A 15,991-nucleotide genomic window follows, 5' to 3' on the forward strand; every position below is an offset into this window, starting at 1 on the left:
TATAAATAATTAACATAAATCTTAATGACATTTAAAGCAAAATTAATAACTATTATTAGTAAAATGTATTCCATTAATAAAATAAATTATAGAAATTATAAGGAGAAGGAAGATAAATACTACTTTTACATCAATCACTCATTATATCAATCACTCACACGTGGTCAACTTTTATTTGATGATGAGAGTAGAAAATAATATTTGTAACGTGTTTTCTGAGTCATATATTAGTTGTTGTTATGTTGTTTCCATAAGTCAACTTCTATTCATCAGAGGTTTACTTTTGACATTTGAGGGCGGTGCACAAGTCATTATTAGTGATACAAACATGTCTTTGATGAATTTAATCGAGAATGTGTTTTCTCAATCATATTAGTTGTTATGTCGCTTCCATATTATAAAAAATGTTAAAGTGAAGTGCAAAATGTTAGTTGATTGTGTAGAAGCAAGAGATGTAGTAATAGAAGCATGGGAGAATGTCATGGATGTGAATATCAGTCTATGTTTGGTGACCGTGTCAATCGCCTTGAATACACCTGTCGTTTATGGCCTTTATTATTTGAATATGTCAATAATACTTGAATTATTCCATATAATACTTACTTTGTAAAGGCATTGGAAAACAATATGAGAGATCTTTATTCTTATTGGGATTTCATTCACAACATCATTATCTTGCAACATAATAGGATTAAAACGTCATTTGAAAAAAGTCTTAATCTTATGAATGAAGTTTATAAAGGAATAAGATATAGAAGACTTGTTGGGCGAGTATCCACGTATGCTTTGAGACTAATTGTTGAAGAATTACAACGAATACAATATATAAGACTGGATAAGATAACATGTGGATGCATACTTAGAAGAATTAGCACGTTATGACCTTAGTGTCATTCCTTTAGGTGAATTTCATGTCATGTGGACATGATTGACTATTTGAGACATTGTATCAAATGAATCGCAACTAGAGTTATCCATACAACATGAGCTTCATATAGTTGAAGAACGATTTAAGGAGGTTGATATTGGAAGTAAAGTGACGATTAAACAAAAGTTACTTGACATTGTTTGTCCTGCAATGACATCTATGATACCTTAATTGCATAAAGTCAAGACGAAGGGTGCACAAAAGAAAAAAACTTCAGAGAACAGAGAGGTCTACAAAGCATGATCTGTCACATTTTGAGCATGTAAACACATTTCTCCCAATAATTGAATCTTCGTCTGCGAAAAACAAATTGCAACTTAAGGACAAACCTATGGAACGACTAAGAGTACCGACATCCTATTTGCCACCCATACATTGTCAATGTTGTTGATGTCGTTGCTGATGGTCACTATGGCCATAGATACATTGTTGCGTCATTGGGGCTCGGAAAAGATTCTTGGCCCATTATATGAAATTATCTTTATAAGAACTTAGTCAGTGGCGTGATGAATATGCGACACTATTGGGGAGACTATGACCGACTAGAAGAGCTAAGGAGGTCTTTGTTGGTGGACCCACAATCAGTGGTAGGCGTTCCTATACTTGACAACGTATTTATTATTTGTTTTATTAGTTTTGTCATAACAATTTATTTCATTCTTTATAGGCTAATGCAACTAAGTGGATGATTATACGAGACATTGGGTATACAATTGACAATCGTTATAACGTCATCCTAGTCTGTCTTTCATATAGTCAGAATTATACAATATTCCCACTACGTACCCGACCACCTTTTGATGTAAGACAACATCGCTTAATATGTATAGGACATGTTAACAACAATCATTTCGCATAGGTAATGTTATTTTTATTATGATTAATTTCAAAATAACATTTTTTACTAATATGGATTTTACAGGTTAAACTACAAGATGATTGTCATTTGCCTATGATAGATGTGATATGCTCAAGCCATTGTTATCCAGAAGCGCTAATGTGGTCATATTCGTATACAAATAGGATGCAAGTATTTTCAGAGTTGATAGGCGTTACTACCTCCTATGTTGACTTAGTAGATTCATGATGTAATGTTGTTTTAGTTAAAAAATGTGATGTAAAGAAACATTAACTATCATGCATATATAAAAGGTAATGTTTTTTCAATTAAAAAATTACATCAAAAGTGAGTCCAAAATAATTACATAATGAGAGACAATAAAAGTATAAAAGTTATCTGGATGAAGATGATCGTCTGTTATGAACGTTCCTGCCGCAAACATTATTGGCAGCTATCCTAGTCGGTGAATATTCTTCAACGTTTGATTCAACTAAATCCAGTAGCTCTCGTGTATGAGTGTATGTTATACTACCCTCGGTAACTTCCCTGCAAGAGATCATCTGCTGTAACTTTCTGACAAAGTGCTTCACTACACCCTGCATTATAACGATGACACACAAATATATAAACAATCATAACAAAATTATATAACATAAATAATGTAGGTAAACATACCAGCACACAGACTGTGAAGGCGATACACGACGATGCGACACTTAATCTGGAATATCACGTCGGAGTCAGGGAGCAAGACTCAGTCGATCTTCATCAGCAATAAGAATAATGTAAGGATGTGATATCCTCCTAAACCACGGAAGATAACCATCAACACAATCAAATGGGAATCTGCCGATGAACACACTCCTAATAATTAGGGCTGGACAAAAATAACTGATCTGTACTGTACTATAGTTAACTATACTATATTATACTTAAAAAAACTGATCCACTTTTACTAAAAGTTCAGTATACTATTTTATGGTTTAGTTTTTAAAAACTGAACTTATAACAGTTTTGGTTTTGTTAACTATGAGAAATGTATCTACTCTTTTCTCTTCTCTAGTTCCCGTTCAATTGCTCCGTCTTGCTAAGAAAACGTTATTTAATAATAAAATATTAATAAAAGAAACCGTTCAAATAAAAAATTAATAATGAATTTTTTAAGACAAAATTTTTTTATCACAAATTTTTATATTTTTTTATCAATAAACATATATTACTTTTTAAATAATATTATTTTAAGTAATAAAAGTAAAATATATTTTTTTAAAATTTAATTTTATTAAATGATTAAGTAATATAAATCATAAAAAAAAAGACTATATATTATTATTTTTAAATGATAGTATTTTACATACTAAAACTAAAATATATTTTTTAACGTTAAATTTTATTAAATGAATATATAATGAAATATCATAAAAAAATAGTAATGTAGCAAAAATAATTAATATTATAGAAATATCAAATGACAAAAAAATTAACAAACGTTTATTAAGAGTAATTTTTCTAGTATCATATTTTATTATATTATAATAATTAATAAATATTAGTTTAATTTTTACATAATAAAATATAAATAATAAATAATTGATTAATAAAACAATTTTACGAGAGAACAAAATAAATATAAATAAAAAATTATTTTAAAATAAAATAAGTAGATAAAAAGATAAAATAAATTATATACACATATAAAACAAAAAAATATAAATAAAAAATTTAAAAAATAAATATAAAAATAAAATAATATTTATGACAAAATAAATATAAATAAAAAAATAAAAAATAACATAAAATAAAATAAATAAATAAATAGTAAAATAATTTCCATACACATATAATAATAAAAGAAATATAAATAAAATAAAAAGTAATAATATCAAATAATTAAAAAATTAATTTGTAAGACACTTATGAATAAAATAAAATAAATATTAAAATAAATTTCAATTAAAAAGAACATGTATTGTTATACAATTCAGTTTAAATACTAGTACAATTCAGTTTAAAATTAGTATAATTCAGTTTAAAATTAATATAGTTAGTAGTTCAGTTTAGTACAATTTAGTATAGTTCAGTTCAGTCCAGTTTGATAAAACAAAAAACAGTTCAGTTCAGTTATCTGAACTGTTTTATAGCTCAGTTCAGTTTAGACAAATTAGTTTTTAGTTCAGTACAGATTTTAATAATACAGTGCAGTTCAGTTTTATTTGCCCACCCCTACTAATAATGTGATGTTGAAAGTGCAATCAGACATCATTGGTGGTTAGTATGTTCACATATGCAACAACGGGTAGGTCTCGAGGGATGGACTGCTGAAACCCAAATTGTCTCAAAACACGCTTAGTAAAATATCGGCATAACGTGTCACCAATCCTGATCCATCTCGAGAACATACAAATGTCGTAAAAAGGACAAGTTTGCCAATGTGACTCATAAGGGTATAAGAGGACTGAATCATATGTCAGCGCATCCAAGTGTACCCTGATCTCTATGAGGGTGGAACCCTGCCTCGGTGACTCCCACTTTGTAGCACGCGGTCTGTCTTCGTCGTATGAAGACACCATACGCCTTTTTTCCAATGTAGGAAAGTGCTCATATACTAACTCTACAAAATAAAAATTTAAAAATTATTTCATAATCTACATCGAAACAATTCAATCAAGGACAAACTATATTTGTACCTATAATAAAGTAAAATAACTTTCCATTTGCGTGGTCGAAGCCAAACTGACATCTCCTAACTGCTCATACATATATACTAGTGCAGCAACGCCCCAGGCATATCGGCCACAAGCGTGTACGTCTCTGAAGAGAAAAAGGTAAGACACACGATTGGATGTGGCAGTCTTATCAGCAAATATAGTGTACTCCCATTGTTGCGGCTCGTAATGCTTAGCATAAATGTCTCGAAGCCAGCTCAATCTGACTTTCGCACCGTGAGCTGCATGTAACTCAACATCAGCTCTCCCGCCATCCATGCCTAAAAGCTCCATAATGGCGCTTCGAATTTCTCCAAAGTCTACTTCCTCCAGATTACAAAACTGGCCTAAAACTGGGAAGTGCAGCAAGGATGACATGTCATCTAAAGTCACTGACATCTCACCCACAAGGAGATGGAAACTGCTGGTCTCGAAATGAAATCTTTCTACAAATGCCAACACTAGGCCCCTATCGACGTAGTCATATTAGATGCCCACCAAAAACATCAGACCGAAACCATACATGATGTCTCTAACGCCCTCGTGATAGGATCCTACTTTGTTTAACTTCTTCCCGTGGGAGTCAATTTGATCTTCCCCCAATCCTAAAGAATAATATTTAATATAAAATTTATTTCAACTAAACAATAACCATTAAAATTAAAATTTTGCACTTACCTGACTCTGCCATATCGAATAAGCAACATGGTGAATGTAATGTGTCAATACTAAAGCATCCACTAGACCTCTAGGAAATCCACCTTTAGCAACATTTTGATGCTCCTCCTCCTGCTTAATATCATGCTCCTTAAGTGCATGCTCCTCAACTGCATCCTCCTCAAACCTCACATCTCCATACTCCTCAATAAGAACATTAGGTTGAACTGTTCCATGTCTTCTGCGAACAGAAGTAATAGGTCTCCTCCTATCACCCTGTAAGAAACTTTCTCCATGATGCACCTCGAGTATGAGTCATTTCTATTCTAGATTTTTTTATAAACAACATTACACAAAAAATAACCAATTCAAATAATTATACAACTATAAAATACAATTATATTATTAAATAAATCATAATAACTTAAAAAATAAAATAAAATTGCACTAGTAAAAAAATATTAAATCATTGAAAACAATTTATTTAAATTCAAATCAATTAAAATAATTCATTATAAAATTAAATAATATTATTACAAACAAAATAACTTAAATTCTTAAAAAATTATAAAAAATTATTTTATTTCAAATTAAATTGTAATATTTATATCATTAAAAAAATCGTCGTATTTTATAAAATAATTTAACAACATATCTTCAAATTATAAAAATTTAAAAAACTTTAAAACAAATAAAAAAACGTTAAATTCTATAAAATTTAATAAATATTAAGTAATTACAAAAAATTAATTTTAATTCAAAATAATTAACAAAACATCTTTAAATTACTAAAAAAATAAAAAACTTTAAGACAAATTAAACATTAAATAACTGAAAACAAAAAAAATTAATCAATTTAACTAATTCCTTAATATATTATTACAAATAAAAAACTATACATTCTATAAAATTATAAAAATAAAAAATAATTATTGAATATTTACATACTAAATTATTTCATTCAAAATAAATAAAATTAATTCAAATCTTTATATAAATAAATAATTAATTAAAATATAAGAATTTAATTAAAAAAAAAAGAAACTATAAAAAAATTACATATCTATCAAATAATTAAATATTATTAACCATAAAATAATGAACAGAAAATTAAAAATAATTAAAGCAAAATATTTAATGGCAAAAATATAACAACAATCGATTTTCTTAACATTAAATTTAAATATAAAGATAATATCATTAAAATAAAAATAAAGAAGAAAAAACTGGAAATGGAATATTATCGAATGTTGACATCCTATGGAGGCTGAATCGATTATTCAATCCCATCATATTTTCATATCCGATTAACACCATATCAGCCATGATTCACACCAGACCAGCCATTATAATTCCTCCTAAGAGCTTCTATTATGTAAATCTTACCCTCTGTACTCTTCTACAATCATTACATCATGTTATACAACTGAAAAAAAACACCAACCTTTGGCAACTAAAGACGAAAATTGCGAAACATTGTGGTTGCACGAAGAAAACAAACAAAACCAACTTCAACCTTCAAAGGAAGAGCTCCCTTTGTGTGCATGCAACCAAAGTGTGAAAAAACCGAAGCGAGGATTGAAAGAGAGAATATGCCCTAATTTTGGAAGGATTATGGACAAACAACACAATGACGAATGAAGACGAGAAAACTCACTTTATGACTACAGTGCAGTGTGCCTGGGCTACGAACCAAACCAAGAAGACGAAGGTTGCAGTGTTGTGTGACTATGTGTGCTACGAACCAAAGGAGAGGAAGAGAGGAAGAAGAAAGCGAGAATGGAGAGAAATGACATCCGAGAGAATAACTGCACCGAGAAAATTGTAAATAAAAAAAAATATTTGACCAGACTTTTTCGTTTTTTTAAATACCCATTTTGTAGTCTGTGTTTTGAGATCTTAAATTTGGCCCATATAAACAAAGCCTAATGTCCATGGCCTGTTACGTTTTATAAAAAATTAAAATCATTCATCACCGACTAATCACTAGTAAAAAATTGCATTTTTAACTCGTACATTATGCTTCGGTTTTTTCAGAACCGAAGCGTATCAGACGCGGTGGCAGGGTTGTAATTTTCAAATTATTATATGCCTCGGTTGCTAAATAACCGGTGTCTAAACGGCATACTGACTCGGTTGGCAGAATGGACCGAGGTATATACCTCAGGTGAAAAAGTTACTGCCTCGGTTACCAGATGGACCGAGGCATATAAGGCTTGGGCTGGACTGGAAATCTTCAAGAAAACCTAGCAAACCTAGCAGCTCTCTCATTTTCCTTTTATTTTTCTCGCTTCTCTCTCGTATTTATGCTCTCGCTTTTGCCTGCTGTAAGTGCCGCTGTCGCTGCCCCGCCACTGCCTTGCCACTGCCGGGAGCCACCACCACCTCGTCCTGGGCGACGGCTCGAGTGCAGCTTCCACCTCACCTGCCATTGCGTCTCTGGAGCGAAGAGCAAGCGGCCCTGCCGCTGCCCCGCCGCTACAAGGAGCCACCACCACCTTGCCTGTGCAAGCGGCCCCGTCTCTGGAGTGAAGCGGTGGCTGTTGGCGGTGGCTTTTGGCGGTGGCTTTTGGCGGTGAAAAATCTCAGATCTACAGATCTGAAGGCCCGCAACGTCCACAACAAGATCTAGAAGCTCACCCGCAACGTCTCCAAAGTTGATGCCTCTTCGCGGATTCGCGTTTGGGGAAATGTCGTTCGCAACCTCACGTTGGAGCCGAGGCCAGTCGTCGGACCGCCGTTGCTCAAGTTGGAGAAATCCTTTGTCTGTGATTGGAGATGAACAGAGAGGCGTGAAGAAGGAGCAGAGCACGTGCTTAAGGATCTTTTTCTTTTTTGTGTTGTATGATTCTGTTATATTATGAAAAAGAATCTGAATATGATTCTAGCCTCTCTGGATATTTTCCTCTCTTTTTCTGGCTGTGGTTTCATAGAGTTTGAGATTAAAAGATGCAACAGAGAAAATGATATTAAGTTAATGTGATGGAAGGTGATTTGTTAATGGAAGGTGATCGGTTAATGGAAGGCAACTTCTTGGAACATTTTCTGGAAAATCGAAAACCACTATACTACCTCGGTTCAGGTCTCAAATGAGGCAGTAGAATCCGAGATATTGACTCGGTTCAGCAGAAACCGAGGCAAAATCCTATCGTTTTTTGACTCGTCTCGCAACCGAGGCAAAAAGAGGTAGACTTTTTACCTCGTCTGTATATGCCTCGGTTACGAAACCGGTGTCTATAACCGAAAATAACCGAGGTCATATCCCTTGAGTGCACTAGTGAATGTTTAACCAAATTGGATGAGATTTTCTTTTTATACCCCTTATTTTTCTAAAAAATTTGAATTTAGGATAAAATCAATTAACTTCAAACCGTGAGTATTTAATTGGTTTGACTTGATTGTTTGATTTAATTATTAAGTTGGAACAAACTTAATTTATTATATTTTGATTTTTTTATAACAATTTATTGTCTATTTTATGTTGTTAGGGAATGAAATTATTCTTTATCCTATTGATTATTTTTTTTATTATTTAGCATTTAGTTTGTTTGATTTCCCTTTATATGTATACCTTTTTATTTTTATACCTAAAATATAACAAGTAGTAAACACATCTAAATCAAGACCCTTAAAAACATTAGATAAAACTATAAAATAAAAAAATCAATGAAAAAGAGAGAAACAATCATAGCAGAGGGAAAAAAAATCAATGCAAGAGATCCGAAAACTTAAACTTAGGTATGATAATTACTTTTGTTAAAATTTGAAGTTAAAGAAATTGATTTATTGTTGGTAAAAAATATCAGATTTATTTGATCCACTAATATTCTTTTCTCTTCACATCTTTAATTTGTTTTTTCTAATATTTTTCATAAAATACTCCTCTAATGCTCGGTAAAAGTTGATAAAATAACTAAATCAAACTAATTTAAAATGAAGATCTAACTATAAAATGATCTAACAAATCCAATAGCAGACAAACGATTTGCATGCCAGCTACCTCCATTGTCCACATAACCATGAATTCACTTGCAAATTTTACCGTGCGAAAGCTGAAAAGTAAACACAGAAAAGCAGAATTTACATTGGCACCGTTTGCCAAATCAATGTGTGTGGTTCTATGATTGGACCTGCACTTCCACAAATCATATGGTGGCAGCTTACAAGCTTCTCTGCGCACACGTCATTGCTTTGCATGTCACTTATCTTCCACCTCTCACACATACAGCCATATATAACTACATCATCATCCTCCTTTCATTTCCACCTCAACAATTCATCACTCATGGAGAGAAAAACTTTCAGCTTCTTGCTCTTGCTCCTTCTTGTCTTAGCCTCTGGTAAGATGCATATACAATATACAATTCTTTCTCTCTCTCTATATGATGTTATTTATGATGTTATTTGAGTGCTTAATGTGTTATGATGTGAAATCAGATGTGGCCGTAGAGAGAGGAGAAGCTAAAACTTGTATGACAAAGAAAGAAGGGTGGGGAAGATGCTTAATTGATACCACCTGTGCACATTCGTGCAGGAAGCAAGGTTACAAGGGAGGCAATTGCAAAGGCATGAGGCGCACCTGCTATTGCCTCCTCGACTGTTGAACTTCACAACAAATCCCTTTTCTTATATTATATCATGTTATCGCAAATAAATATAGCAGCATCACTGCTACTAGTACTATGTAGTTTTCGCTTCCTGCTGCTACTGGCTTTTAAGTTACTATATATATATATATATATATATATATATATATATATTGCCATCATATATGTTTTGTATATGTATATGGCGTACTGTCATGAGCAAGTATGATGTTCTGATCTGTTTATGGGTCCATCTTCTTGCTCTGTTAAGAGTGTAATAATAAATATGTAATGGAAAATATAATGGGCTTTTCTGTTCTTCATTTATGAACTTTCATTTGGAACAAAGACTCTGAACTGTGTTATACATGAACACACCATCCAATACTTTGACTTCAAAATACTAGCAGTGCTAGTTTATGCAGAAGAAAATGATTTTTCACTTAACTTCTGATGGAACAGTTATGGAGTTTCAAAGTTGTGTCTGTTTTCTTTTATATTAAATAAGTAGTAGAATTACATTTCTCATTTTAAGAGGAAATACTGATAATAAACTTAAATTTTTTAATTTAATTATTTAATTTTTATAATTTAAAATGATTAAGGGTATTTGGTTACTAATAATTAATGAACTAATAATTAAAATAGTTTAAAATAACGAAGAATTAAAAATATGTCATATATAATATTGTTATAAAATAGAATAAATTTTAAATTGTTTCAAAATTGTTGTCTCTGCTTCGTCTATACCAAATTCTTTATTTTCTATCTTCACCCCTCCTTTGTCCTAACTTACAAATTTCATCCTGATTCATCTTTCTTCTTCCTTCCATACTTTCAATCTAAAACTATATAAATTATTAATATTTTTAAATATGTTTAATCTAAAATTATATAAATTTGCAAAGTAGATATTTTTGATGGAGATGTTTTTAACCAAATAGCAGTCTGTAAATATATTTTTTCTTCCTCATACCATGAACATCCTATGAGACACATTTCCAAGGCATCTTTATTGAAGCCGTGCAAGAATTCCAGTAAAATTGTGTTATGCATAGTAAAATTGTGTTAGAATTTTTGTTTGATTATCTATTCAACACTTATAATATTTTTGTGTTAGTATTTTTGTTTGAGTACACCATTCCATACTTATAATATAATGTATTCATTTTAAAACATGAACAGTCTCAATCTAAGATTTTTCATTTTGTTTGTGATTTATATTAACTAATGTGTGGGTAGGACCACACCTCGGTTTCTATTGAAAATTTGTCTTGAAGGTGTTGTCAGTATTGAAAAATATATTCGGTTACATGTTTTTAAAGTGCTTTCTAAAAGTAAGTATTAATATTTAAAGAAAATACAATTTAATTATTTTATTTAAACTTTTCAGTGTTTTACATCATGAAATGAATTTATTTTCCATTAAGTACTTAAGTTCGGGTGAAACTGTAAGAAACTTATTAAAACTGTAATAAGAGTTATTGTCTGGCATCATTGGCTTAAAATTTGCAATGTATTACTTATCATTAAACAATACTTTCTCTTATTAATTGATTTTTAATTAATAATGACCAGTGTAGTTATTTATTTAGACTAGAACTGAACTAAAAATATAACTAGTACATTATATAAATAATATTTAACTTTAAAGTGTATCATAAATTTTAAGTAGCATTTACTATCAAGAAATATTTAATATAAATAATTAACATAAATCTTAATGACATTTGAAGAAAAATTAATAATTATTATCAGTGAAATGTATTCCATTAATAAAATAGATTATAGAAATTATAAGGAGAAGGAAAATAAATACTACTTTTACATCATGATTTTCGGTCTTGATGAGAGTATAAAATAGAATCTGTAAAAGATTTTCTAACTTGTGAGATATGCAACTCACATTAATCATAGCTTATGTTTCTTAATTGTTAACTGTTACGTTAAACACATTTTGTGTGTGAAAGGCTAACGTCTCTGTGTTGTGTGTGGGCATGTGGGAATGAAGAGAGGAAAAAGAAGTGGTTGAATGAATCAACAAAAGAAAGAAAAAGACATAAATATTTGAAGTTCCACTTCTTCCAACTCTTCTTCCTTTTTATCGTTTGTCCCCTCATTGTTTTATTGTGTTCTTCTTCTTTTTTCACGTTTCACTTCTTCCTCTCATTCTTTAATTGTGATAGAATTGTGGTCTCAGAGTGTGGTGGACTTTCATTAGCGGGTGTGCTTAGTGAGAGATTGCAAGTGGTGGTGGAAGCAATTGATCAGCCATGCCAAGATCGGTGTGTGATGGTGGTGTGGTGGTGCTTGAAGGATTCGTCGTAAGATGCGTAATAAATCCTAAAAAAATAAACTTATAATCTTTAAACGGATGTGAGCATCCCTTAGCGGATGTCAACATCCGTTTAAAGGAAAACGGATGTCGATATCTGTTAGAAAGTGAGTTTTATACCGATTATGATAATGCATATACCTGATATAGATCCTGTTGTATAAAAGCTGACATAATCACGAACAATATTTCCTGAGGCGTATAGATTCACTATCCTTAAGGACTTTTCCAAGGTGTATTGCGCAAGTCCCCCAGGATACAACAGGAACTTCTCAGAATATCTCTGAGGATCTCAAAACTAGCAAGGATCTCTAAAAAGAGTATAAAATAAACCTAGAATAATTTTAGAAGTGGAAAAGAAGAAAGGAGAAGGAGAGAAGACTGCTTTTGGTGTGTCTTTGGAATGGAGGAAGAACTCTCTATTTATAGAGCTAGGGAAGAATAAAATCAATAAAAGACAATAAAAGCCATTAAATATTTTACCATTTGAGCACTTAATAAAATGAATTTAAACGTTATTGGCAATTAAAGTTTTGACCGTTGCAATCCAACGTTTTCTTTTGCAATAATCTAACATTATTACAACAATCCCCCACTTATTGCAAAAGATAAAAGACAAGAAACTTTTATTCTGGGTCTCATAGGATGTAATGCATCAGACCTGGTATAGCAAGCTATATGAACCAGTCATAGATTGAAATACTTAACACACAGTGTAGTTGGTATAGCAAGCTATATGAACCAAAGACACTTGACGTGTGTTAGAGGTTTATCAATCACAATACACCCCCACAATCCTTGTTGTTATCGCTGTGTTGCGCTTACTAGGCCATGCGTGTGCCCGGTATTCATGAGTGCTCTAGAGATCATGCCAAGATCTCATGCAAGCGGCCCCACTCGACACTCATATAGGTGATTTCATCAAGTGTATGCTGCAAATCATACACCACCCATAAGGGATATGAAAATCATTAAAAACTTTGTTTAAGCTAAAATTCTTTCACCACATAGAATTTTAACGACAAAGTTTAACCTCTCAATATTGCAGTCTCTAGCACTTTCACACACACACACACATCATAGGAAGGGACATAATTGATTAAAATCAATTTAGTGCTATCAGAACTAACAAGTGACTTGTTTTTACCCATATGAACCTTATTCATGGGATCTCCAATCATAAAGGTTGGGTTACCATCACTTGTTTGTTTGCAAGTGGCTTAAGTCCCATTCCCCTCGATGTTTCTAATATCATTTGTCTTCCTAAGGGTTTTGTCAGAGGATCTACTAGATTCTGTTCTGACTTCACATAGTCAATGGAAATAGTTCTTTAGCAGCTGCTTCACCAAATTGTGTCTCTATTTTTTCCAATGTAATTCTTGTTTTTAGTTATAGCTATTGTCAATTGGCAATCACAGTGTATTGACACCGATGGGGTTGGTTTCATTCCTAGTGGAATGTTTGATAAGAAGTTTTTCAACCACTCAGCCTCATTACCAGCCATCTCAAGAGCAACAAACTCAGATTCCATTGTTGATCTTGCAATAATAGTTTGTCTGGCTGATTTCCATGCAATCGCACCACCCCCAAGTATGAATACATAACCACTAGTGGATTTTGTCTCATATGAATTAGAGATCCAGTTAGCATCACTATACCCTTCTAGTACAGCGGGAAATCCACTATATTTAATGACATAATCCATTTAACCTCTTAAGTATCTCATAAGCCTGGAAAGTGCATCCCAATGTTCTTGATTTGGACATTGAGTGTACCTACTCAGTCTACCTATTGCATAAGCAATATCAAGTCTAGAAAAGCTCATCAAGTGTAGTAAGCTCCCAATTATCTGGGCATACTGAGGCTGAGATAATGATTCTCTTATAGTTTTCATTAATTTAGAATTAGCATCATAAGGAGTACTTACTAGTTTTAAGTCATAAAACTCAAACTTCTTAAGAAGTTTCTCAATGTATTGTTCTTGAGATAGTAATATACTATTTCCCTTCCTTATGATTCTAATACCTAAAATCACATTGGCTTCACCCATGTCTTTCATTTCAAATTTTGATCCTAGAAACAATTTAGTTCTAGTGAGAATCTTATTGCATACCAGAAATTAACATGTCATTCACATACAAAATAACATATTCTCTACTTTCAAATTTAGAATATTATCAATATCATTAAATTTATTTCTTCAAGTAATTAAATAAAATTACCTACACCCCCAACGTTTAAAAATATTTAAGATTGGTAAACGAGAAAATATCTGGTTGTGCTTTTCTCTTTGTAGGTAAAGTATACGAAAGTTTACTCAAGTACCACATCTGCTTCGTCCTCATCCGCGATCCTTACAAATACGATCAGAAGCCATCGTTGCTGCGAGTACCTTGGCAGCCTCTGGAAGTTATGGGTTTCACAAATATTGTTTGAGTTCTGAAAACAAAATTTTGATCCTCTAGGATTGAGTTGTTGATGTCAGCCCTAAGTCCTTAAGATTGTTGTATAAAAGCTGACATAATCACGAACAATATTTCCTGAGGCGTGTAGATTCACTGTCCTTAAGGACTTATCCGCGGTGTATTGCGCAAGTCTCCTAGGATACAACAGGAACTTCTCAGAATATTTCTGAGGATCTCAAAACTAGCAAGGATCTCTAAAAAGAGTATAAAATAACCTAGAATAATTTTAGATGTGGAAAAGAAGAAAGGAGAAGGAGAGAAGACTGCTTTTGGTGTGTCTTTGGAATGGAGGAAGAACTCTCTATTTATAGAGCTAGGGAAGAATAAAATCAATAAAAGACAATAAAAGCCATTAAATATTTTACCGTTTGAGCACTTAATAAAATGAATTTAAACGTTATTGACAATTAAAGTTTTGACCGTTGCAATCCAACGTTTTCTTTTGCAATAATCTAACATTATTACAACAGATCCCTCTTTGCACGTTCTGCTGTTTTTTCTTGCTCTTTGTAGGACCACAACTATGACCAGCTATACTTGACCAAGTATGCTCTCGGCCAGTAGCTCCACCGCACAACCAACAAAATGCTTGACCACAGATACAACTAACCAAGTTACAACCACCATTCTTCTCCACTGGTTTGTGACACTTTGGTCATGGTTTTGTATGAACGGTTATCCAATTAATAGTTTCTGACTCATCTCGACACTTCTTAGCCCAAAGCTCCCACATCAGGCATGAACAAGGTGAGTGTGCTTCTGACAAGCACCTAAAACAAAACTGTAAACCACATGAACATTCTACCTCACACAATTCATCATCCTCAACCCGTATTGCATTCCCACAATGAGGTGTACTGGGACACCATTTAACTCTTTTATTGTCTTCAATGTAAGATTAAAGAAGAAAGTGTTCATATTTCTCTGCCATATCAGGGTGCTTTCTACTGAGTAGAGTTCTAACCACAGCTTCATCACATATGGAATTGCACTTGTGTTGCATGCATCTAATACGTTTACTTTGACCCTCATTTATTTTAACAATAAAATGCTCAATCCAACAGGAGTTGCAAAAGCAATGACCACAATCCATTCTTGTTGTTTCGACCCTAGCAACATCCTCCATGCAGATGTAGCACATTACTGTAGAAGGAACGGATGAGTCAGAGTCAGGATGTTCATCCATAGTAACACCAGCCTCACCAAAGAGAAATGCTTTCCCCTTGTCTACATATATTGCAAACACTTCTCCACATCCCAACGATGATAAATTAGCAGTGTACGAGCGTGTTGCTCTCTTACCGATAGCATCTCCATTACTCTCCACAAATCCTCCCTCTATTATTGGACCACCCAATTTCTACTATCACGCACGAGATGTCTATACCACGAAGGAGGTGTGTTGGAAGTCACACATCGACTAGAGAATAAGGCTAATTCATAGTTTATAATTGGGTGCAAACCTCACCCTACA

At 32.5% G+C, this 15,991-nt stretch overlaps 1 long non-coding RNA gene and 1 pseudogene across 1 annotated transcript; one reads left to right on the plus strand and one right to left on the minus strand.

Moving 5' to 3' along the window:
- The first annotated feature begins 9,267 nt into the window (after positions 1–9,267).
- LOC108336681 (uncharacterized) lies at positions 9,268–9,672 on the plus strand. The gene is made up of 2 exons (XR_001832873.2): positions 9,268–9,471; positions 9,569–9,672. It is a non-coding gene; the product is annotated as an uncharacterized LOC108336681 (long non-coding RNA).
- Positions 9,673–14,365: 4,693 nt separating this feature from the next.
- LOC108325444 (probable E3 ubiquitin-protein ligase ARI2) lies at positions 14,366–15,934 on the minus strand (annotated as a pseudogene).
- Between the last annotated feature and the right edge of the window lie 57 nt (positions 15,935–15,991).

Source organism: Vigna angularis, chromosome 1 (genome assembly GCF_016808095.1).
Source record: "Vigna angularis cultivar LongXiaoDou No.4 chromosome 1, ASM1680809v1, whole genome shotgun sequence".
NCBI lineage: Eukaryota > Viridiplantae > Streptophyta > Magnoliopsida > Fabales > Fabaceae > Vigna > Vigna angularis.